Raw genomic sequence first — 25,774 nt, 5'->3', positions numbered from 1 at the left:
TTTTCTTTTTTGTCCCTCCTTTTCTCTTGTCACTCTTCTTTGTTTTCCTTTTCCCATCATCTGCTTCACTGGACAGCTCTAGTTCAAGCTTGTTTTCCATTTCACTTTACAAGTTAAACTACACAGCGTTTGTCCTAGTCATTCCTCTCTACATCCAGCATCACATAAGAGTCAGAGAGTAAATGTTGTATGTGTATATCTTTCCTGATATAGAAAAAAAGCGCAATGTATTTCCATTTTTGTGCTTTTGTGGCAAGTAAATATTTAATGGTTAATTTTTTAAAAAAAAGCTATATGGTAGTTTATTAATTAAAAGCTCAATAAGGAAATAAATGTGAGTTCAGGCAAACCTAAATCAGCTGACAATGAGTGTGTGCTACTATAATTATTGTACTTTATGTTCAGTGAAGGAAAACAAAATGAGACAACTCGCATAGTCATCGTGTACTATGTCCCACAGCTAAAATGTTTACAGCAGTAAATGTTATAAATGATCAAGATGTTATAATGCTAAAGTTAGATTTTGTTATTGTTGTTGTTAACAGGCTACTTGGCAACCATGCTAACATTTCAGTCTCTGTCTCATCAACCACTCAGTTGATTTAGTCTAAATGCTGTACTTAAGTCTTGCATTGTAAAATAATATGTATTTTTATTCTACTTTGTGTATTATGTGTTATAGTAAATTACCTCATCTACTTACTTAGCTATAGCTTTAGTAGACACGTTTGCTGGTTTAACTCTCCATTATAAAGGAAAACTGTACAATGCAGTGGCTATAGAACTATGAGGCCATTGACATTTACATCACTTTCATATAAATCTTGCTTTTCACTAAGCAGTTCTGTTGGTGGAACAATGGCCTGTTCGCAGTCAATGTGTCATTCAGCCCTTACACTCACATGCAAACTAAAAACTACCAAGACCATTCCCACTGGATGAGGAGAATTCATAGAGTCAGAACATCAAAATTTAGGATTTGCACTTATCAGAAGTGTTCAACTTAAAGAAAACTGGTGAAATATGTGACAAATGAGACAGTACAGATGGAGAAGAGTACACAGAGTGAGAAGAGACACTGAAAGGGGATGAGAGATAAAAGAGGAAATAAGCAGATGATGGAGAGGAGGAGAAGGAGGAGGAAGAAAGCTCTCCACCTGTTTCTGCTGAGTCACGAAGGTGGCTGAGTTCTTAAATGTCAGGACTCCTCTTGACTCCTGACGGCGCGCGCACGCACGCACACACACACACACACACACACACACACACACACAGTATCTGTACATAGAGCAAAGCTACAGAGCATTAATGGCATTAAAACTGAAAGTTTTGGCAAAGCCAGAGAGTCGAGAGAAAAGGAAGATGATTACAAAGATGGCAAACAGAGGAGAGAAAGCAGTCTCTCAGTTGACTATTCAGTAAACAACCAGCCAGCCAAGAACATCACCAGTCAGTGTACCATACAGGCATATTCATGAGCTCCATTGTCAGAAAATCAAACACAAGAGACACAAACAAACAAAGGAAAAACAATCGCATTATAAAACAGGAATTTGTGAACACGGTCGTTTCGGGCACAACATATTTTTTTTCTGAGTAGCTGACAACAAACTTGCAGCGAAGCGCATCAGAGTTTTCAGAACAGCCCCCTTTCACAGGAGTATTATCATGATTGATAGCTGTGTTAGACATATGAATTAACTGGATTATGTTTCTACAAACTGTTTTTTAAACTATACCAAAAATAAGTGACCTAAAATCTAGGAAATCTAACACAATCTGAGCGTCTGACATGCAAACTGTGCAAGTATAATCCCATTCTTACTGCTTCTTTACTGCTTCGCCACAGTGGATGGCTGCCACTACCACTACACTACAGCAACATTATAATCTCATTTTTAACAATTAACTCAAAAAGCAAAAGTGGAAATTTATATAAATATTTAGACAATCTATTTGCCAAAATAAAGCTTGACAGCTATTAATGAATCAGGTCAAAAGCCCACAGGCTGAATATTCTAGCTCATTTAATGGACATAAAAACATTTCTCAGTAGAATATCACAGAATGCATCGTATTACCCAAGTTTACTTATCACAGTGAGAAAGAAAGGTTTGCGTGCCACACTACCATTATCTGCCCGCTGGCTAAGTGTGCTAGAGTGCATCCGGTCTGCATGCAGGTGTGAGTGTCTCCAGGGGAGAAAAGGATAGACCTGTGTGAGTGGGTGTCTGTTTGCATGTGATGTGTCTAAGTAAGCTTCAGTGGGTCAGTGTATGTGTTTAATGTTGAATGTGTTTCAGCTGTGTGCAATCTATAAAAGAGAGTTAACATCTCCCATAGAACAAAAGGATAAATCATATCACATGCATAGTTAAAATATGTGCCAATGTATTTAATAAAGAAGCCTAATTGAAGTCAAGGTCATGCAACAGAGAAGAACATTAATATGGCTTGTTTGCATGCGTATTTCATCTCGTGCCCCCCCGCTTTCTGCTCACTTTCTGCTCTAGTTATCCAGTAAACATTGAAGCAGTTTTCCCCGAAGCACAAGTCTAGGAAAAGCGCTCTTTTTTTTAAGTGATGTTTTTGGGAAACGAGTTGAAAATCACTGGAAGTTTGTTGTTAGCAGATGATGTCATTTCTAGGGTGTCACATGCTGCCATTCTGTCAGATAGAAAAACTGTACTCTGATATTTTGGTGATATTTATTGCACTAATGTGGCAGATCTTTAACTCTTACCCCATGCATGTGAACGCCTGTAAAACACTCCTTGATATCACCTATAAACACACCCAGGAAGCATAATTGTTCTACATGGAGTGTTACTATTGTGAAAGAACAAAACTGAAGTTTTACTGAACATCACCACATTTTTTTTTTAGTTTCTAAATGTAATCAATAAGTGAAGGAGAAAGAGGAAAAAGGTGAAAACTCCAAAATGAGACCTGAACTATGGCCTCCTGGATCACAATCTTGCAACTTACTTCTCTTCCTCCCACTAAACAGATCTTAGTAGAACTACATTTTGGGTGTTTTTGGTTTAGGGAATAGTGCTAGTCATCCGCTAATTACTTGTAAAAGTGTCTATGAGCAAGCTAATGAATCCAAATTGTCCCTAAACCATCCAGCATATCAAGGCGCTCGCAAAAAAACATCTATGTTTTCCTCACTTTAAGAACTCATTAACTTGACAAATTACATATTTTCAATCTAACCACATGTTCCACTTTGTCACATATCGTTTCCACTCTCCTGCGCATTATTTGATTTTTCTCTCCTTTGACTTGTTTTTTCCTTAATGCCAGCTTCACTTTTTTTTTTGTATTCATACATCGTCCACCTGCCAATTTTAGCTGCCACTTTAAACTCTGTTTTTAATATTGCACTTCTTGAAACATTTTTTCATCCAAATGGCATCTCTCATTCTGACTCCCAGCCCTTTCATGCATTAATATAAGCTGCTGAGGCTTGAGGGAAGCACTGACAGTCTTTACAATCGCAGACGTGTGGAGCAGGGAAATTATTTTACTGCTATTGTTAAATAATCATCATTATTACCATTGCATTAATAATATAATCTGCAGTATGATCATTGCTTTAACAATGTAACAGATAGCTTTAAGAAGGCTTTAAGGTTTTATGCATACAGGTATTAAATTAACTTTGTATTCCAGGTGCAGTTATAACTATTTTATACATATTGCATATCTGTGCTTATTTGAGTTGATGTTCAGGTTCATTAATGGTCTAAAGCTTCACCTAGTGAGAGTGTCTAGATGATCCATGCTGAGGGAAAACTAGAACATAGAAGGAATTGCAGTACATGCTTACACAACAGTTCATTTTAATATCTTTTATATGTTCATATTCTTGTATTAAGCTTTTAGTAGGGGTTCTTGATTAAAACATTTATTTAGTAGAAGACATACATATAGTCTCAGTGAGCCTCTGGTCTGGTAAAAAGTTCAGAAGTGCGAGAGGTGACATAGAGGCTGAGTGAGGTCGTGACACACACACACATGAGTTAGATTTATTTAGAGGAGAGAGGTTAGTCATGTCTGGATTGTAACGGCGAAAGTGTCTCGGTAAAAGAGGAACCGTCCTTGTCTTCTCGGCAAGAAAGAGGAACTGAAAGGTTGACCGGAGGAATCGGCCATGAAAATAGAAGATGATGTTCTGTGTGAAAAGTCCTTGTGGTGTTGATCTGATCTATGTATAAAATGTATCTGTGACGTTAAAGGGGCGTCATTAAATTTAAGCCCTGACAGTATAAAAATCTGTGTATGCTTTGAGTAAGTTGAAGACTACTTGCTGTCTGCGTACAGAGTGTCTTCCCACACGTGTGTAGTCATTAAAATCATTGTTTGACCAAGAGCTTCTGGACCATGAGTGGTTTGTACTCTCCTTCCTCAATTTTTGAACCTTAACAGACGTTGATGGCTTCAGTCCTTGTATTCTCTCATGTGTCATCAAACAGCTGCAAGCAGCTATAATGGCTCTCGGAAAAACCAGAATCCACTGAATTACTGCAACAACAAAACAAAAAGCTTCATCGTTTTTAAGAGCAAAAGGAGTTTTTGAGAACACATTAAAAAGGTCAATTAAGAAAAATGTGTAGGTGTCAAAAAATTATTCTGTTTTGTGTACACTCCAATCAACAAAACTGGTGTACTTTTGATTCAGTCTTGCCTTGATTCTAGATTTAAACATATCTGCACCTTGGTGTATGTGCTGCCATCTCTACATGGAAATTACCATCATTACCAAAGAGGACAGGAAGGTAACAAGAAACAAAGGAGAGCAGGTTTTACGTTTCACATTTATGTTATAGGATCCAGTTCTGAGAAAAACATCTGGAGTGACACCTGCACTAGAAAAAAGTAGCCTGCTCGACCAAAAAACTGAACTTACCCCACAGCTTTACTGCCACAGAGAACTAGAGACAAAATGGTGAACATTCACCCTTCTGTACGTCTTTCTTTTATAGTCATTTCAATAATTTAAAGCCACAAAGCAACAACAAATCATTTCCTGAAACAAATATGACTGATTTGACATCATAGCCATTGCTATAATATGTGAACTTTCAGTAAATCCAAATGGAAATCCAAGTGCCATTGAGCAACCAAAAGGCAGCTCCGGGAACCGGAAAATAAATCTAATGCAATCTAAGTGTGAAAACTGTACTTTCTCCAGTAGAGTGACACTTGACACTTGAGACGGGCTCCTTTTGTATCCTTCCACCCATTTTCTTCTGCTTATCCAATCCTAGGCAAAACTTTCTATCCTGTACTATTAATTTGTGCTTAAAAAATGCATGTGTAGGCTTGAGAACTGTCTTTTTCTCATTTCAGTTGTCCCCTTAAGGCAGATCATCTTCTTCCATCTCATCTTATCCCTAGCATCCTCTTCTCTTACACCAAGTGTCTGCCTGTCCTCCTTCCCTATATCAATTAACCTCCTCTGCAGTCTTCTCTTTTCCTCTTACTTGGGAACTGCACATCCAGCATCCTAGTTATGGACCAAAGGATACTGTGACATGAATGAGGACCTGCACACACAGCTTGCAAGTTACTACACGTTTTATTGTTTAGGGTTTTTTCATCAATCGGGTGCAGCTTTCCAGCTGCCACCCACACACAAAACACCCCACCTCAGGTCCCATCACATCCTTTAAAAGGGAGACACGATCAGCTGATGGAGCTCAGGTGTGTGTCAGCCTCCCCTGACACCACACCCTGAACCCACTCCTCCACCCCTCCTGAGCCACAAACCACACCTTGCCACAGATATTTAACAGTACTGTATGAATGTCTGTGCAAACATCTTGAGCCACCCCTCATTTCTTTATATTTTGCTTGTAAAGAGCCAGAATTTCTTGTATTTCGAAAGTATTTCTTTTCACATTGAATGCTTTTTCATTCATTTTGAATCCAGCCATTGAAGTTGCTGCTATCCTTCTGTAACAAATCACACATGAGAGTTGTCTCCACCCACTCCACCCTCCCTGCACTCTCTTCTTCACCTAACTCATTCAGTGTATGTTTCTTCTGATAGTTGACCCCAGCTATTTAAACTCAACCACCCTCACTACCTCTACTGCTACCCTCTCTCTCATTTCCACACAAGTATTCAGCCTTGCTGTTACTGAACTACATTTCTCTCCTGAGCATGCCTCCAGCTCTCCAGGAACCTGCTCCCTACTCTCACTACATACAATTGCCATCATCATAGTCCACAGAGACTCCTGCCTGACCTCATCTATCAACCTGTTCAACACCACAGCAAACGGCAAGGTGTTCAGAGCTGATCCCTGACCCAGTGCCGTCCCCACAGTATTCCACTATATTAACTGGCATAACATGCAAACTTTGTTATTTATCCACAGTCAATGTGAACAAAACCAGCATTAACATACTCTATTGCCTTACTGAAATGATATACCTCTAGTGTGACAATGCTAGCTTGACCTATAGTAATTAAACAGAGGAATAAATAAAAAAAAATAAAAAAAGTCAAATTGTAATTAAGACTAATAGATTTTTTTCCACTGGTGCTAATAAGTTGAGCAAAAATATCAATGTAGAACATGGTTTATGTACATCTAGGCGATCGTGGCTCAAGCGTTGGGTGTTCGTCTTGTAATCGGAAGGTTGCCGGTTCGAGCCCTGGCTCGGACAGTCTTGGTCGTTGTGTCCTTGGGCAAGACACTTCACCTACCACCTACTGGTGTTGGCCAGAGGGGCCGATGGCGCGATATGGCAGCCTCGCCTCTGTCAGTCTGCCCCAGAGCAGCTGTGGCTACAACTGTAGCTTGCCTCCACCAGTGTGTGAATGTGAGAGTGAATGAATAGTGGTATTGTAAAGCGCTTTGAGGGGTCCCGAAAAGCGCTATATAAATGCAATCCATTATTATTATTATTATTACATGTAACATTTCTAATACACAGTTTTAAATGAAATGTTTTTAAATAAACCTCGGTTACTATTGATTACCAGAAATACAAATAAAATTCATTTGGCTAATTCATGATCTTTTGATATGACTTGGATCCTTGCCACAACATTTCTAAAAAAAAAAAAAAGAAGCTATAAATATGGAACAATATTTAACAAAAAAATGTGACATAAAAATGATTTCTCTCTAACTTGGTGTATACATGCTTAACAATACTGGATCATTCCACTGTGTAAATATATATATATACATAGCTAAACCCCAGAAAGGAAAAAATCACTAATTATGCTACCATCCACAAACACTAATGAGTTTCTACATATGGAGCCAAAATGCAGTAACATCTATTTATCATCAGCTCAGAGGTACTGAATAATTAACAAAACCATTCTAATAATTCAGAATCATTATTTATTCATCCATGTTTTCATTTTTCTCTTTTTCTATCAATACAGCTGTCTGAATGCTGAACAAGAACACTGTGTAAAAGAGAAAGAGCATCTAATTTTCAGTGCTGTAGCTCTCACTGTGACAGGTTTTATTATGTCACTAAGCTGTGAGTCTGCGTTCACTGAGCTAATTTCAAGAGCAATATTGTCACTGTCAGAACCTTTCATCTCACCTGTTTTGGGGTTTTTTTGCTTTTAACTGATCTGAAGGTTTGCATGCAACTCTGTGGGGTGAGATTTTTTTTTAAATGCTAAAGGCTATTCACGGACTAAAAAACCTTTCAGCAAATAAGTGCAGAGGTCTGCACAGAGATGTCTGAGGAAACAGAGAGAACTGAACAGTTTAAAAAAGAAAAACAGTTCTACATCAAATCAAATCAAATCAAATCACTTTTATTGTCACATCACATGTGCAGGTACATTGGTACAGCACATGTGAGTGAAATTCTTGTGTGCGAGCTTCACAAGCAACAGAGTTGTGCAAAATACAATAATGTAAACAAGCAAAATACAAGAATGGCTACATCTGAAACTAATAAATATATGTACAATATATAATAGTATATGCATTTCTGGATGTGTATACTAAATATTTTTCTACGTGTGTGTGTGTGTGTGTGTGTGTGTACACATATTTTACAAATTAAATAGAGTAAACAATAAATACATACACTGTACATTTGTACAGTGCAGTGACATGGGCACCACCGGCCTATCAAATACGTGCAAGCTTTTTATAAAATATACCTCATATCATTATAAACTATTAAACACTGTTTGGGTATTAGAGAACCCTTAAAACCTGCGAATTTGAATTGCAATTCATCCGCTCTCTTGCGCTTCAGTCATGCACCCATCAATAAAGCATTTTTAAATACAATGCCTTTCTTAATCTGAATGCACAGTAAGGCTCAAAAATGCCTTCAAAGCCTTGCAATTAACACCTAACGTGCTTTGTTATTCAGCAGGATATGTTCCTTAGTTCCATTTTGCATATAAAAGCTTTTCACCTGAAAACACCACCTGCCAGGACTCATGCCTAAGCACTAAACACTGACAAGTGAACCAGGACTAAACAAAGATATAATTTTGTGACCACTTATACTGCTATTAGATATGTGTGCTGGGGTTAAGGTAGCACTATTCTACCCATATATCATACATAGTGTGACACATAAACAAAATCGAAACAGCCACTGCTGCTGGTGAGTGAGACACACCGGGGAGTTTATTTCCTCGCTTCTAGGATGAACAGAAAATGATGTCGTCTATGGCAGTGAGAGGGTACCGAGTCCTGGTTAACCTCACTCACATACTAGAATGATGTAGTATGTGATAGTTATCATAATCATCCGAGCAGGCGAAACAACATTAAGTCACAGCATTTGCCTCACTGACTTTGAAAAGTAAATGAACTTTTTTAAACTTATTAATAATTTGAAACGTTTTATATGTGCAAGAAAGCTGACACGCATTGGCTCTAATAATTACATCCTGACGAACAAGATGTCAAGCCTTACCCATACTTTTCCCCCGCAGGGAATTAATTCTATAAAACAGGTGAGCAGTAGCTCTCTACCAAGAAACGAGTCTCTCTCCTCCAGACAATACAGAGTTTTGTGTTTGTGTCAAACTGCAAACTGATTGATTTCTCTGCAAAGAGGCAAACCTCAGAAATGTATAAAGAGAGAGAATTTTGTCTGGTTTCAACAATATTCTCAGCATAGTCCATCAGTCATCACTACAAGCACAGTTCTCATACCTGTGCATTGATATAAGCATACCCATATGGAAAAGAAATAGTAAAAACATATATGATTTACTCATGAAAGTGGCCACTTTCTCATTACTTTCATATATTTTTTAGTAAGTATAGAAAACATACAAGTTTCATTATATAATTTTTCAAGGGATCTTATATGTGTTTTCACTCTTGTATGCTTTTCATACAAGTTTCATACAAGACAGATAAAAACTTTATAAGATTTATATATATCTTTTCCATATGGGTATTTTCCATGCTAAGCGCTTTGCCTAACATTCACGAACACATTTTGAAGGATGCATCAGGAGCCACTTGGGATTCAGTAACTTGCCCCAGGATACTTTGACATACAAACTAGAGGACCCGCTCTACCTCCTGAGCCACAACCACTCTTAAGCAAACAGTTCTTGAAAGCACCTGCAAGACTTAAATACACAAATGTATTAATCAGTGGAGCTTTTAGAGTATCAGATACGTGAGAGTAAATGTTAAATATTGTGGCTACCAAATTATTAAATTGTTTTTGAGAATCTGTCAGTAATTGAAACGTAATGATTATAATTCCAAATATATCCAATTTCTCATCAAGAACAGACAGACTGAGAAACACAAACTAACCCAGAATCATAAATTTATTACAAGTGCTCTCTGGCAATATGACGAAACACATTTGCAGAATCAAGCACAGCTGCAGCAGCCTGAATCTTCACTGATCTGATAAGTAACTGAACTGTCAAGAGCATAGACGAATAAAAAAATGCTGCCTATAATAATGGGAAATAGAAAAAAATCTTAATCACTTACGAAGCGCTTGATACAAAGTTTTCTGTGTATGCTGAGGAGATGGATGTCTCACCAAACTGTTTATATAAATTTACACCTTCGCTTACTTCTTATATTAGCAAATGTTTATGTTTTTCTTTGTTTTAAACTCTCACTGACTTAATTTTGGCTCAGAAAAAGAAGTTTGATTTTAAAATCCAGTACACACAACGGCAGGTTGGTGTATTCAGGTTAGACAGCTTCCAAAAGTCTACACTGGTTGTTGTAAGTTTGAAATATATTACCAATATTAAACTAAACTAGATACAAGATTTGCTACCAAATTAATAGATCTGAGAATGAAGTGTGCATGTCAAAACAGCTCTTAAAGGAGCCAAGTGACGGTTTACAAGAGCAAAAAAAGCTCTCAGCATGCACTGAAGCTCATATCTGCAAAAACAGGAACAAACAGCCAGTCTGCTGATATTACACACCAGAAACGCTGAACAGGACATGACAGAGTAACAAACCCAGCCTGTCAGCTCCAGGTCTGCTTCACGAAGACCGACAGTAAAACAGACTTTAGTGTCTGTTTGTGTCTCTGTCTGTGTGCAGCTGCAAACACGTATTCACAGAACTGAGATCACTCTTCGGGCAAAAGCAGTCCCGTCAGAGACACGAGCAGTTCGGTGGAATTTGATCGGTCCATGAAACACCTGCCCATCATCAGCAGCACCAGCATCCCCACATCTGCCATGCTGCACCCGCAGCATTCAAATATACATAAAAATCCATTTTGGACTTTACAAGAATTAAAAAAAAGATGTTGTGTGATTACGATGGGGTGGGCAAACTGAAGAGCCAAACTCATGAAAATCCAAATAAATTCTGTAAGAGATTAAAAAAACAGCAGATTTCATTTTTTTTTTAAAAGTGAACAAAACGTAACGAAAAAAAAAGAAACTGAAAATAAAGACAAGAAAGGGTATAAAACTGGTTTTCCCTCCAACAACAACACAAAGCAGAGAGTAAAGAGCTCCGGCAAAGACTTGCAGGATAACAGAGAAATCCAACAGCTAAAAAACAAGGGGATGAGGGGGACAAAAAAGAAGACAAAAAAAAGAAAAAGAAGGGATATCAAACCTGAAAGAAAGAAAAAATGAAGACAAGAGGAGGGGAAGAACTGACCTTCCAACGTAGGAGGTAAAAACGCTGAAAGAGACTGACGGTGAGAAGGTGAGAAGAGCTGACAGCGTTCGGGGACGACGTCCGGAGTGCGCTCGGTAAACGGGCTGAAGCTCTGAGTGGCAGAGCAGCCGCTGGAGCTGCGACAAACAGCAGCAGCGTGTCGACTGGAGCAAACCACTGATCACGGGCAAGGAGGGGGAGCTGCTGCTGCTGCTGCTGCTGGGAGCTCTGTGGGTAATTTGGCACTTGGATTAAAAAGCGCACGACACTCACTTAGAAGGAAAAACGAAAGAAAATTTACTGCATGTGTCTAATTTTCCATAGCTGCTGGTAGCTAATTGCCCAGATTTTCCTGTAATCATAAAGCATTGTTCATTGTTCATTCACAGAACACAGGCTTAAAAAATGTGGACCCATTGTTAAAAAAAATACAACATCATACATTTACATAGGGAAAAAATATCATGTAATTGTTGATCTATTACTTAATTATTTTGCTGTATTATGAATGGCCATGGGGGTGGTCTTCATCTGCATAAAGATGTAGAGTTTATGAACACAGTCAAAAATCAAAAGTTTATGGTCCAGATTGGAGTCTGTGACGGACTGACTCTAGCCTCTGCACCTTATACTGGACACCCCTGGTTTAGTGCATTGGCGAATTTAGACCTTTTTTTAATGGGTGCTCAAGCATCCCTTAATTTCATTATAGAGCCTCTCAAAAACACTATAGTAACAATAATAACGTATTTTACTAGTATTTTCTGACATCATCTTCTAATGGTCTATTTTGTCAGCTTAAGTTACAACGAAAACAAGGTCAAATGTTCTTTGTTCTTGATGTCATGATGTTACATAGCTCTCACACGCTGTGGCTTCTTAGTAATAAACACGACAAGGTTATTGCTGTTAAAAGAAAATGAAGAGATTATTCAAAGTACACTTTACCTGAAACTTCAACAAGCAGAAGTGCAAGTGGTTCTGGGGGGTCACAGCAATGACCCTGCATTTGGTTACAGAAAGAGCTGATTATGTATATTTGTTCTCTAAATAGCGTCAAAACATTTGGTAATGCAGTAGAGCTTTTTAGATAACTTTAGCTTATAAGCTATAAATCTGCTACCATAATACAAGTTGCCAGCCAGTGAGCTGGTGTGTTTTATTTTATTAGTTCAATAAAGTTTTCTAGTTTGGCCGAATTGGGCTTCATTGTTTGTTTACTGATTGCAGAGCCTCAGAGTGCAAGTCAGAAAGATCTTATGTGTCAATGGCCAGCAGCCAATTCCTAGCGAATTTAGTTATGTAAAAATGCTTCTTTATTGGATGACAGCATGAAGATTGAGAAAAGAGGATAGAGAGGGTGAACAGAGAGAGGGGGCTAGATGAAGACAGCAAAAAGGCAAGAGCGCAAAAAGAAACAGGAGTGGACTAGTCAGAGTCATCAAAAGTTATAAAGCTGAGGTATCCTCTGTTTCACCCACATTCATTGATGATCACTGATTTGGATTCATATCACTCTGAACATGGCTTGAACAGGATGGCTGCTAATAGATTTGAGTGAGACACTGCTAATCTATCCTCCACAGAGCTGGGTACCTGGGATCGTGTCTTTATTGTGTAATATAAAAGAAGGGTTTGTATAAATTCAAAAACTTTAATGTAAAAGCATGAAAAGTAAAATAGACTGCAGTTATGTGTTTGAGAGACTGAAACAATGCTGTGAATCTAATTTGCTACAAATTGTTCGTTAATTTACTACATTTAATCAACACAACTGACCCCCTGGGCTCAGATATGATAACCCTAAAACTGGTGTATTATATTAGAACTATGATTATTCATTCAGAATCATTTCTTCAACATTAGAAAAGATCATCCAACCAATTAGATTCCTTTTAAAGGTAAGAGTAATATGTGCCCAGTTAATTTTAGATATGTAACAGTAAAAAGGATCCAGTTTGTTTGCAAATACCTTATTCTATTAATATTAATTACAAAGCACTGTATGCATGACATTGTGACTGGGTGCTTAGCCCACCTGAAGCTTTGATCCTAGAATCACCTCTAATTTGGTGTTTCAACAAGGGGATATAGTTTGTTAGTTGCACCCTACTCTGGACATCACCATAAACTCTGTTGACCTGTTCTTCCATTCAAACAGAGCAGCTGTCTGATAAGCTATCAAATCTAGAACTCTTTGAAGTGATGCAATGCTGAAGGGGAGATTTTGCAATTCTCATTTAACAAGAAAGTCTATAGTGTGCTGGAAAAGGGATATGAGCAGAATTGGCTTTGCAGCACAAGGAAAGATTGATGTGGTTAATTACACAGTGTACACTAGTAAGCAAAGATTAGGGTTTTGATAGTCCACAGATGATAAAAGATCAAACTATTTTAAAAAAGTGGTTACGTTGTTCTGTCCCAGTTTGCTATGAAACAAGGTTACTGCAAAAATGATTTCTATAACTGGGAAAGGTAAACATTTATAAAGAATATGGAGGGGTTAGCACTATCACCTCCCAGTGTGGAGTTTGCATGTTCTCTCCATGTACTTTCTTCTTTCCACAGTCCAAAGACATACTTAATTAATTAAGTAAATAATTAACTATTCTAAATTAGTCATAAGCATGAGTGTGAGGATTGTCTCTCATTCTGTTTTGGCCCTCGAATAGATTGGCAACCCGTCTCCTAACTCTCACCCCATCAAAGCACAGGTCAAGACTTCACGCCCCAAGGACCTCAACAGCTACAGGCCGGTGGCTCTGACATCCCACCTGATGAAGACCCTGGAGCGGTTGGTCCTGGCTCAGCTTCGGCGCCTAACAAGCTCATCACTGGACCCACTTCAGTTTGCCTACCAGCCTGGCATTGGAGCGGATGATGCCGTCATTCACCTCCTACATCGTTCCCTCGCTCACCTGGAGACCGCTGGAAGCACTGTGAGAATCATGTTCTTTGATTTCTCCAGTGCCTTCAACACTATTCTTCCCTCGGTTCTGAAGGACAAGCTGGAGAACTCTGGAGTGGACCATCACCTCACTACCTGGATTTTGGACTACCTCACCGACCGACCACAGTATGTGAGGACTCAGGGCTGTGTGTCGGACAGGGTCGTCTGCAGTACGGGGGCCCCACAGGGAACGGTTCTGGCTCCGTTCCTCTTCACCATCTACACTGCAGACTTCTCCCACAATTCCACCCAGTGCTTCCTGCAGAAGTTCTCTGATGACTCTGCAATAGTCGGCCTCATCACTGATGGGGACGACAAGGAGTACAGAGGACTGACTCAAGACTTTGTGGACTGGTGCCAGCTGAACTACCTCCAGATCAACGCCAGTAAAACCAAGGAGCTGGTGGTAGACTTCCGCAGGCACAAGCATTCTCCACTGCAACCACTGAACATCCAGGGTATGGACATTGAGGCTGTGGACAGCTACAGGTACCTTGGTGTTCATCTGAACAACAGACTGGACTGGACTCATAACTCAGACGCCCTCTACAGGAAAGGGCAGAGCAGGCTGTACCTGCTGCGGAGACTCAGGTCGTTTGGGGTGGAGGGCCCACTCCTGAAGACCTTCTATGACTCTGTGGTGGCTTCTGCTATCTTTTATGGTGTGGTCTGCTGGGGCGGCAGCATCTCTGCTGGGGACAGGAAGAGACTGAACAGGGTGATCCGAAGGGCCAGCTCTGTTCTAGGATGCCCTCTGGACCCAGTGGAGGTGGTGAGTGACAGGAGAATGGCGGCTAAGCTGTCATCCCTGTTGGACAACGTCTCCCACCCCATGCAGCAGACTGTGACAGCACTGAGCAGCTCCTTCAGTGGGAGACTGCGGCACCCACGGTGTGGGACGGAGAGATTTCGCAGGTCTTTCCTCCCCACTGCTGTCAGACTCCATAATAAAGACTTTAACTGATCAAGCACACACATCCACACATATGCAATAATACTAAGTGCAATAATCTTTTCTGGCATCGTTGTATTTTTACTCAGTTGTATATAGCATTCGTATTCTATTTTTATCTTATTGTATATTTTTATTCTATTTTATTCTACTGTATATAGTATATTATTTTATTCTATTCTGTACAGCTGTGTACTGTATTTATTCTTATTGTATTCTAATTTTTGCCTCATAACTTTTGCACTGTCCACTTCCTGCTGTGACAAAACAAATTTCCCACGTGTGGGACTAATAAAGGTTATCTTATCTTATCTTATCTTATGTACAGTAAGTGTCTCCCTGTTTGTATTGCTACTCTTGTTTACTCTGTACTGCTGCTGCAAAGGTGCCAGGGAGACTTTATGAACGCGAAGCATTAAGCTGTTTGTTTTGTTGACATCAGTGAAGTTGCAAAGTCTTAAAAGCCAAAGGGCAATCCTGAACACACATATACACATGAGCACGGTTATCTGTGAAAACATTTCAGCTGAGACAAGGAGAAGAGGCATGCGAAGACAGGAAGAGCAAGGTTGTTTATTGTGTTGTGCTGTTTGTTTCTGGGGGTTTTTTTTGTTTGTTTTCTTTCATTCAAGGGCAAAAAGAGGAGCCGTTAAAATGAGAGTGAGTGGGGAAGAAAGAAGAAGCAGATCAGCAGACGGAGACGGTGAAAGATACCGACAGCCAGAGAGGATGAAAAACAGATGCAGAGAAGGAGAACATCCCCTGCTCTTTGAGCAGCCACGTTCATGAAGAAAATACAAGCAGACAGTTGTAACTGACTGAGTAAGTCAAAATATGAGCCAATGTTGGTGTTACAAAATATACTGCTTTGTCTGACCTGTTCACCTTGATGGAAAGACATATACTTTATGCATTTATATAAATAAGAGTCTACTAGTCTTTAAGTAGTGAACCAGTCAATTTCTACAAAGTCCTTCTACAAAACTTCATTCACTCTGGAATCCCCTTTGTGTTAATCTAGCTGATGCTTTATAGCTAGATTTACTCTCCTTAATGGAATTTGTCGAGAAAGCCAACTAAATGAACGCTAATGTTTAACACATGAACTGTATATAAAAGATGGCTATAACTTTCCAGTATGAGTAGTGAAGACAATGTTATTTTTCTTCTATGATAAGATTTGAAGCTCTTTGAACTACATCAATACCAAAAAATACATTTGTTTAAGTGGCATCAACCCAGTCAGCAGGCTTAGTCCCAAAGGTAAATGAAAGCATGAACTCTGGTAAACTTTATTACATGAATGTGCTACTGACCAACTGCAAGCTTGATTTGACAGTGTTGACCTTTGAGAGAACAAAGAGTGTATAATGGTTGAGACCATCATATTGGCAGTGTTGAAACCTTTTGGCTGTATTCTACACTGCAAAATGAGAAAAGAAATACCAGGAGGGTTTGTTTACATCTCTATTTCAGTTTCAGTTTTATTTAAATTTTATTTGTCATATGTAATTTAACAGTGGTTGGGTTAATTGGTAATTCTAAATTGCACATAGGTATGAATGGTTGTTTGTCTCTCTGTGTTAGCCCTGCAACATACCCGCCTCTCACCCTGTGATAGCTGGGACAGGCTCCAGCACCACTGGGACCCTGATAAAGATAAGCAGATGAGAATGAATGAATGAATGTAATTTAACAAAGGCTCAACATTACAATGAAATGTGTTTACCTTAAAAGGCAAAATCAACAAGCTCCTGGCACCACTTATTTTAGCAGGCAGTGTGCTTTTTTTAGAAACTATACCTGCAAATATAATGCAGAAACCTCAGAATCACAAGTATCTTTTAAGTTTTTAAAAACTGTAATAACTCAACAACAGCAGGCAGACAAAAATGAAATATGCATTACTGAAATATGAGATTAAAAGTCACTTTTATGGTATAAGTCAGAGGGATTTCACACTGGATGTTTTAATTAAAGTCTCTCAGAATATATTGTCTCATATTCCTTCACTCGGTGCTGCACTCAACAAAGACAGTGAGCTGAGGAGATTCTTCAAGTTATGTGATTTTCTTCAGTGAGAAGTCCGATTTCAAAGCACAAAAGAAACAAAGTTCTCTGAATCCAAATGCTGTTCCCCTTTTTTGTCAGACAAAAAAAGACTGGAGGAGTTAGAAAGAGAGCTTCTTAATACAGCTGTTTGCTTTGAAAAGCAATATGAAGGCTCTGGAAGGTCTGATTAATTGCTAACCCAAATAAACAAGAAACCCAAGCATAGCAACAAATTTGTGACATTTTAAATCGAGGACAAATAAAACCTAAAAAATTTTTTTTTACATTTATAACAAAATAAAAACATTACACAACAGTCTTTGACCAAATGTACCCATGTAATTGCTTTTAATGGTCTGTCATTCTTAGCCATCCATCAAAATACATTAGGCCTAATATATATTACTGTTAAATAATATAAGTAAATAATCCAGTTGCTCAACATTTGGTCACATATTTATGAAAGGAAATCTGACTGGACAAGTCATTAAGCTCCAATAAGGTCCCCTAAGCTCTGGTGAAAATATTTTGACCTGCTTTCTGCTATCAATATAAAAATGCCTGCCTTGCTCGACAAGTTTATCTTTGGCCCTCCAGATGGTCCAGAAACATAAGAAAATACATGTGAATTAAAGTTTTATAGAAACATAGACCTTCTTATGGGCAGACGTCCCTCTATGTCCTCCAAGTGACATTTTACTGTACAAAACAGATGGGACAGGTGTGTGCTGTAGTCCAGGGAGACCTTTAACAGTGTTAACAGCTGTGGGTGTCAGTGGAGTGTGTGATTTCTGCAGATGTACAGTAAAAGAAATTTTAGAAAGTAACATTTTCATCTTTGGTTTAAGATTGTAGTAATTTATACAATAACACTGACAGACTAGAGCAGCGGTCTCCAACCCCCGGGCCATGGACCGGTACCAGTCCATGAGTCATTTGGTACCGGCCGCGAGAGTTGAGGCTCGGGTGTGAAATTTATGGTTCTCAGGGTTTTTATCATTAATTCAGTTTCCCTGGGTGTTTTCCCGTGTTGTAGTTATGTGTCTTATTTCGAAAGTAATATTTACGCATTACAATAGTGACCAGAGAGCATTAAGGGGCAGAGAGGAGGCTGTTACTCTCAATGTTGTTGGCGCATTTCAGGAGGATGCTGCTGATACAGTTACACAATTATACGGTGAATTTGCGTTTATTATTATATTTACCACAGTTGTTGTCTTGGTCGTATCATTTTATTTTGTTGTATTTATCTGCGACACGTTAAAGGCTGGTCCATGGAAATATGACATTAAACCGGCTGGGGACCGCTGGACTAGAGTACTATAGCTAAAGAAGATACATCCATACAGGCAAAAATGTCCTTTGCCATTTTCACCAACATCTTTTTTTGTAAGGTGCCAAATGCTGTCAGATATGCCTGGAATTCCAAACATTCGTGCAAAATGATCTTTGGCTTTAGATGCCGGGAGATCCTCTTTAAAAAACAAAAAACAAAAACATGACTATGTCCAAGTTTGCCAACCAGCGATCTCCTGTTTGGCAAAGTTGGTCCCCAGCCACAGTCCTCATTGGAAGTCATTTTGTTTTACTTAAAGGTTTTGGGTGCCCTAAACATCACATTGAATAATGACTCCCAGCCACTCTCAGTCAGTTTAAACATAATCATGAGGCATCCTTTACCAGTGTCCATATATTATGTGTTTGGAGCTTGAGACCCATATCACTATCACCGCAACCATTTCCCAGACATAAACGGCCATTTATAAAGAATGTGTCTGCAGTAAAAAGTGTGGACCGCACACATAATTCAGATGATGCATACACTCATTTTTCTAGAGTCGAGCCTGATATGGATGGAAATATAAGACCAGATGGAAAAGGAGCAGGAAAAATAGGGATAGGTGGGACTAAATGTAAAAAACAATTTTGCAGGGTTTGCATTTGCCTTTCTTATGATTGTTTTGTTCTCCTTTGTTATAAGCTATGATAATGTGTACACACAGTGCTATGCATCTGGCTCCTGGTGGGTCTTGGCACAGGCGTGAAAGGACAGCTTGTTTGCATTCGCGAAATGTCACTGCTTTGACAGAATGGCACTATTTGACACTCTGGTAATAAGAACTGTCTCATTTGATGGCGCATTGACAGCATTATAAAAACCAACACAGCTAATTAAAAAAAGGAAAACTCAATATACAACTAAATACACAAGTGTGAGAAATGCAGAAATGCAGGGCGAGCCCAGAAATCACAACCAATCTTTTAAAATTAGGTGCAACACATTTCACAATTTCATTCTTTATTGCATGAACTTTAATGTCTTGAATTTTCTTCTTTTTGATACTAATGCTGATGCTTTTTTAAAAAAAAAATATTTTAATGAAGAAATTTTATGTAAAATAACTGCAGAAATATATAATTTCAGCTGGACAAATCGGCCATATGAAACCAAATTTTAAACAGCTTTATTTAGTTGCCATATATAGTTTACCTATTTAACACCACACAGAAGATCTTGCCATCAAAACAAAACAGATAAAAAAAGACAATAATTACATTCTCTCCTCAGTTAGCCCCAATTAGAGGATGTTACACAGAAACTTTTACACAGATTAGACAGGAAATTCTACATCTTTGTTTTTCCCCCTAAAAGCTTCCTAACAAGTTAGTGTTCCCAAAAATATGTCTGGGATGGCAACTTTGGTGCCTAATGAGCTGAGGAAGTTGTGCGTAAGCAAGTGGGCTTTGCCTGGTGTGAATAAAGCTTAACTTCACTTTAATAATGTCTCCTGGTTTGATTTGTGATGTGAGACACACAACAAAGAGTATCTTGTTAAGGCATAAAAAACATCCTGAAAATAAATTGATGGGAACACATATACAGGCCAGAGAAGTGGGCTTGTGAGCAGATTATTAAACCCAAGTGTAGGCTGAGTATACAGAACAGTATATTCAGTGCTAATTTTTTAACCCTTTATACCTGATACATAAAGAAAGTTAAACATCAAAGTCAATAAAAAAAACTCTGTTAAGTCAGTCATTATACAACATCTACCTAATCTCCACTTAGAGTAAATGGCTAAGAGAGGACCTGAGCTGTAATACCATTTTAGTTCTTGTTAATAAATAAATAAATAGAAAAGCTTGAATAATCTTAAATAATAATTAATCCAGGATTTTAAATATTTCCTTCAGAGGTTTTAAGATTGAATTCATGTTCTTATGAGAGTGAAGAACAGCAACTTTGATCATTTATTGTCTGAATGTAAAAACAATCCTATACTATTACATTGTACAGTATGGTACATTTTTAGATGTCCGAGACAGCCAGTGCATATGATGTGATTAGACCACACGATAGATAGATAGATAGATAGATAGATAGATAGATAGATAGATAGATAGATAGATAGATAGATAGATAGATCCTGACAGAAGTACCTTCTTCCAGGATGACAATGGGCCCATCCATAAGCCATAAAGAGTCACTGAGCTGCCTCTATTAGTAGGAAATGATGTGAATCATGTAGTGTAACCTTGGCAATCAACATATTATGGGCTGCTGATTGCTCCACCACCACCATATGAAGGTATATTTTGTACAATGTGCAAAATAGCCACTGGTTAGTCAAAGCCTGTGCAGCCTGAAGCGAAGTGTTTCCATAGTCACAAACTTCTTTTCATCATCTTCTTCTTGTTTAGTCAGTCAGAGAAAACAAGCACATGTCTGACTGTGAAATTAAGTGAAATTATTCATCATACCCCTGTTAATCGTCAATTCTGACTGTAATGAAGGCCATTATTTACAAAATCAATATCATTTTGTAATCAGTAAAACTTGAAACAAGCTTTCAAGCCCATAACTCATCAAGATAGTGTTTATTGAGGTCATAGGGAAACTAACTTTCCCACAAACTTCCACACGGTTAGAAATCTCTTTGAGTTTTGCCCTGTTGACTGTTAAAATTAATGTAAATAAAAGCCAAATGCAATAATGTCATAAACCAAAATTTATTTTCAACAGAACATAGAAACATGTTAAACTGAGACATGTTCCTATTTCGCAAAAAGTATTTTGAATTTGACAGCAGCAACATGTCTCAAAAATTACGACCTGAGGAAATAAAATGCTGGAAAATTAAGGAGTACTTAAAAGAAAGCTCAAGCAATATGTTGCAATTAATTGGGTTAAGTGGTAACAAGTCTTTGTCTTCAAATATAGTATTATGTCCCTAATATCCTAAAAACAGTCCAACAATCTTGAGAAATCTATATGTGCAAGGAATAAGGCCAAAAATCAATATTGTATGGATATGATTTGGGGCCTTCTGGATGCCCTTCATTTAAACCAGGCATGATTCTGTCATGCAAATCACTGTGTGGGTTGACGAACACTTCTAGAACATAAACATTGTCTGTGAGTACAGTTCACAGTGCCATTCACAAACACAAGTTAAAGAAGAAGCCATATGTGAATATGAGCAACACTTATGCTCCCAGCCAGATGACATCTTTTTCGGGAAGGTCTTGCATATCTCAGCAAGATTAAACCATCTGTTATAACGGCTTCGTAGTAGAAGAGTCTGCATGTTGAACTGGCCAGCCTGGAGACCAGAACAACTAAAAACATTTGTTACATCACAAAATGAAAAATGCAACATAAAAGAATGTCACCGCTGAGCAGCTAGGATCCTATATTGGAGAAGAGTGGGATAAATATAAAGAATTAAGTTTAAAATATAAGTATAGCCTCTTTTAGGTTTTGAATATTTGTATTTATTATTAATTGTTTTTGAATGTGACGCTTTATAATTTTTCACTTTGATAATTTTCAGTTTAGTTTGATTCTTATTTTCTATTTTTGTTAATTTTTCTCAACTTTTATTATTGTACGTTGGTTATTTAGCTTTGTGAAGGAGCTGATTGCTCCCACTTCTTATACAAATATCTTTTGGTTGCTTCTTTGAAATCCCTAAACCGTGCCTGATAGGCCAAAAATTCTGTAACTAACCACTCAAATGACCATCATATTCTCTAAGCTCCCAGACTGAAATTAATGTCTGACAATGGAATGTAAGCATAGCTGCATCTCCATGATACCAAATAAAGGTCAGTGGGATTAAACACATGTGCGGTTATATTTAAGTGTATTATTATTCTTTTGCTTTTAAAAATGATTTTAAAAAATCATCATGCACATGCTGTTTCTCACAATATACTGCATTTATGTCAGCCTGCAGTGCACATGAACAAGGTGTGCATTGTGCCGGCATGTAGCCGTCTCCAGGAACATGACAGTTTAATTTTCTCCATCTGACCATCTGATACAACACATTCACTGATATGTTCAGGCACTTTTGGCTCTCGGAGGAGGCGGACGCACTTTTTCTCCTCTCCTCTCCCTTATCTCCCCTGCTTAGTTCTTATGTCCTTGTCTAGTCTCGTGTTTTTTTGTATTACTTTCCCTGGAACACTCTCTCACAGTCTGTTTCTAAAACCTAAAGAGAATTATGGATTTGATCAACTGGTCTCTGAATGCTATTGACACCCTTTTCTCAACGAGAAGTCTGGGCTCGGGAGAGCCCGAGTGCCCTGGAGGGACTTTCTCCGCTGGATACACGATGGATGGGTGGCAGAAATGGAGGGTCGTGTGCCTGGCGGGACTGTCGATCGAGGACGCTGAAGATATCTACCTATTCGGAACCATGATAACAGGGTTCTTGCTGATCGGAGCTGGCTTGGCCCTGGCTTATTGGAGAATTAAGAAAGCGGAACCGGCTGTTCAAACCCCCCCAAGGCTGCCCGCTGGGATTGAAACGATGGGACGAGGCGCGACTTCTTAGAACGGGCTCATCGAAAGCAGCATGGTTAAGACCTTGGAGACGCTTACAGCTGCCGTGAATACTCAGAATAACACCTCTGAGCTTATACTGGGTTACATCAAGGAGAGGCCTGCTCAGAATACCTTTGAGCGAAAGTTGTATTACATTGTGGAACAGTTCACTGCAGTCGTGAGTTCTCAGAATCGGCTCTCTGAGCAAAGGAATGACAAGACCACGGAGTGCAAGTTTGATACCATCATGCGGAAGCTCGCGGTTCTCCAACGGGAGATTGAGAGACCAGTGTCGGAGTGTTAAAGAACAGCTTTGAAATTCTCATGAGTTGTTGCAAAAGAAAAATTACCATCATAATGCGGCTACCCCTTCAGCGCCAGTTGTGGGCTCAAGGCCGGAGCTCAAGGCTGGAGCTGAACAAAAACTCCCTGATAACGACTGTGTTGAGTCTGTTCCTTCCCATTCCCTACAAGGCCACCTGGGTTGGCTGGAAGACTGTTTACTTAGCCTGGCAGGGCGAAGGACACTGTCACAGCTGAACTATGGACGCACAAACACATACATATACTGATGCTGATAAGCACTCACTGACGCATCACCCTCCCTACCCCGGATCCAACGCCACCTCCAACGCTTACCTCCCCTCTGATGTGGACATCGGGTCAGCTGGAGGCGCAGTCGAAAGATTGCAGCGGTCCCAGATCAGATGTACACACTGGAACTCTTTCCCATGTTGCTTGTCTGTGTTTATTGTGCTATGGTGTGTTGTTATCTGTGCATTCCTGTATTATCCTTTTGTGTTACACATTTCGATGTTCTTTTCCTCGCTACCTAGCCTGACCTGTCTCCCCAATGTGATGTTTGTATTGTATGTACGGTCGGCAAGATCTGTCATCTCGGTTGTGGGCAAAAGACCTGCAACTGACAAAAAAAGGCTATCTCATCTCATCATCATCTAAAGCCCACATACATTCCCCAGCCCTATTCACAGCTTTTAGTCTATCTTCGTCACAGTCAGGTAACCTTGCAAAACACCAATAAAAATCAATGTCATGCAGAAATGCTTCACACAGCAACCATTTCATTTACAGACACTGATGATAAAAAAAAGAAAAGGAAAGGAAAAAAAAGACTGAATGATTGTGGAGTTGGTATGGTATATCTTTGTCATGTGTGTGTGCAAAACCACTATACACCATATTAGTTTTTACATTTACCTTTTTAAAACACAAAACGTGGAATTTTAAATAAGTACAGATCATATAGAAGAACAGAACTTGACTCATTGAGATCAATTATTTGGCGGTTAGAGTCTGAAAATCATCATGGAAGAATGGATGAAGATGGAGGCTTGGGTGGAGCTGTGATGGAGAGATGGAGAGTGAATCAGAGACTAAAAGGGAGAACGGCGGAAAAACACTGAAATTTAAAGAACACAGTGAGGAGGCTGACTGACTCATAGTAGGTGGGCAAGAAGATGATTGGATTAGTTTAATGATGTCAGTCATGAGTTTGACAGCGTGGGAAAGTTGAAGTGATGTAAAGAACAGCGTAGCAGCTGAAAACCAAGGAAAGCAGCCAGATGAGTGATTACAGATCTTCCTTATTGAACTTGAAGTGGAAGTGGAGTGCAAAGTTATCAGTTATCACTAATGATAGGATGCTGTATTAGTCAGGTCAAGTTTATTGACTTAAATCAGGTGAGGCATAGAGACATTTGTTGAATATAGCACCCCGTGTCAGGCAAAGTGTAAACATGTTTATTTAATAACTACCTCACTATGGGAAACCATAAGGATTGGATCAGATTTTCAAATCCAAGGCACCAGCACTTTGAATCAAACATATGACAGTGTTGAATGACAAATAAAAGAATGTATCAGTGACACAGCCAAGACTTTATGTTTTTAATTACATACAGAACATTTTATTTATTTTCAATAAAAAGCAGGTTCAGTCACAACCTTTTACCAGCTTTGTGGAGAATTTAACTGAAAAACACACTGCTGTCAACACACACACTGCTTTACATATTGCATTGACGGCAGATGTCTCAAAGCTGCAAAGGATATGGAATATGTTTATGACTTTATGGCTGTACTTTCTGAAGTGACTTTCCAGAAAGTACAGTAAACTGAAGAACTGAGGATCTGCCAAAATATCAGTGCTTGGTTAAAAAAAAATGTCAGGTTTAAATTTCCATGCAGCCTGCACTAAGATTTAAATACTAGCCCTCACTCAAACATTAAAGCTCTTTTTAAAACCAAATGTCAGTGCTATTTATGACAAAAACCTTGGAGAAGACTTGACCAGTACGAATGGAACATTTATGGAATGTATGAAACTTTGCCTGTGTATTAAAATGTGTGAGCGACTCTGCAGCACAAGCGCTCACAAAGATAGAGATTGTTTTTCTGTTTTTTTTTTTTACATGCTGTCCATCAGTGTTTACATGTGTTAAGATGCCTTAAAAAACACACACACAAGGAGGAGCTGTGCTGCTCTCTGGCAGGAAGCACCATGCCCTCCTGTATTTTAAATGCACTTCAGAACAACACGCAGCAACATTACATATGAGCGGGCGGAGGGAGGTTTGGGGTCTTCACTCACCCCCGTTCTATTAACCGTCGGGGCTGAGGGGCTGAGAGGAGGTGCTGGCCGTTAGATTGGGGTCTGGGATGCGGGGCCTCCCTGCTACTGCAAATAAGAAGGCGGTCTTCTTTCCTCCACCAAAGAGAGAAGGCTTACATCTCCTGGGTCCAGGTACGGTTTGCCCGTCTGGGGGCAGGAGTACCCGGACCTGGGATATAGAGTATGTTTGGGGAGTGTGAATGTGTGTATAGTGTCTATTTGTGTCTGT

The 25,774-nt window shown here is 39.0% G+C and overlaps 1 protein-coding gene and 1 pseudogene across 2 annotated transcripts in view; one reads left to right on the top strand and one right to left on the bottom strand.

The window, feature by feature from the left end:
- Positions 1-11,257, bottom strand: part of raly (RALY heterogeneous nuclear ribonucleoprotein) — a 122,077-nt gene extending 110,820 nt beyond the window's left edge. For both annotated transcript variants that reach the window (XM_086293019.1, XM_086293021.1), the window contains exon 1: positions 11,127-11,257. The gene's annotated coding sequence lies outside the window, so the exon portion shown is untranslated. The remainder of the gene's footprint in view (positions 1-11,126) is intronic.
- Positions 11,258-22,590: 11,333 nt separating this feature from the next.
- LOC147331003 (uncharacterized) lies at positions 22,591-23,241 on the top strand (annotated as a pseudogene).
- The last annotated feature ends 2,533 nt before the right edge of the window (positions 23,242-25,774 follow it).

This window comes from Aulonocara sp. 'chitande type north' Nkhata Bay, linkage group LG5, assembly GCF_057382095.1.
Source record: "Aulonocara sp. 'chitande type north' Nkhata Bay isolate Kocher_YH1m ecotype deep benthic linkage group LG5, A_spYH_male_GT1.1, whole genome shotgun sequence".
Lineage (NCBI taxonomy): Eukaryota > Metazoa > Chordata > Actinopteri > Cichliformes > Cichlidae > Aulonocara > Aulonocara sp. 'chitande type north' Nkhata Bay.
Note: the sequence above shows the minus strand (reverse complement) of the source record. Positions and strands in the feature narration are given on the sequence as shown.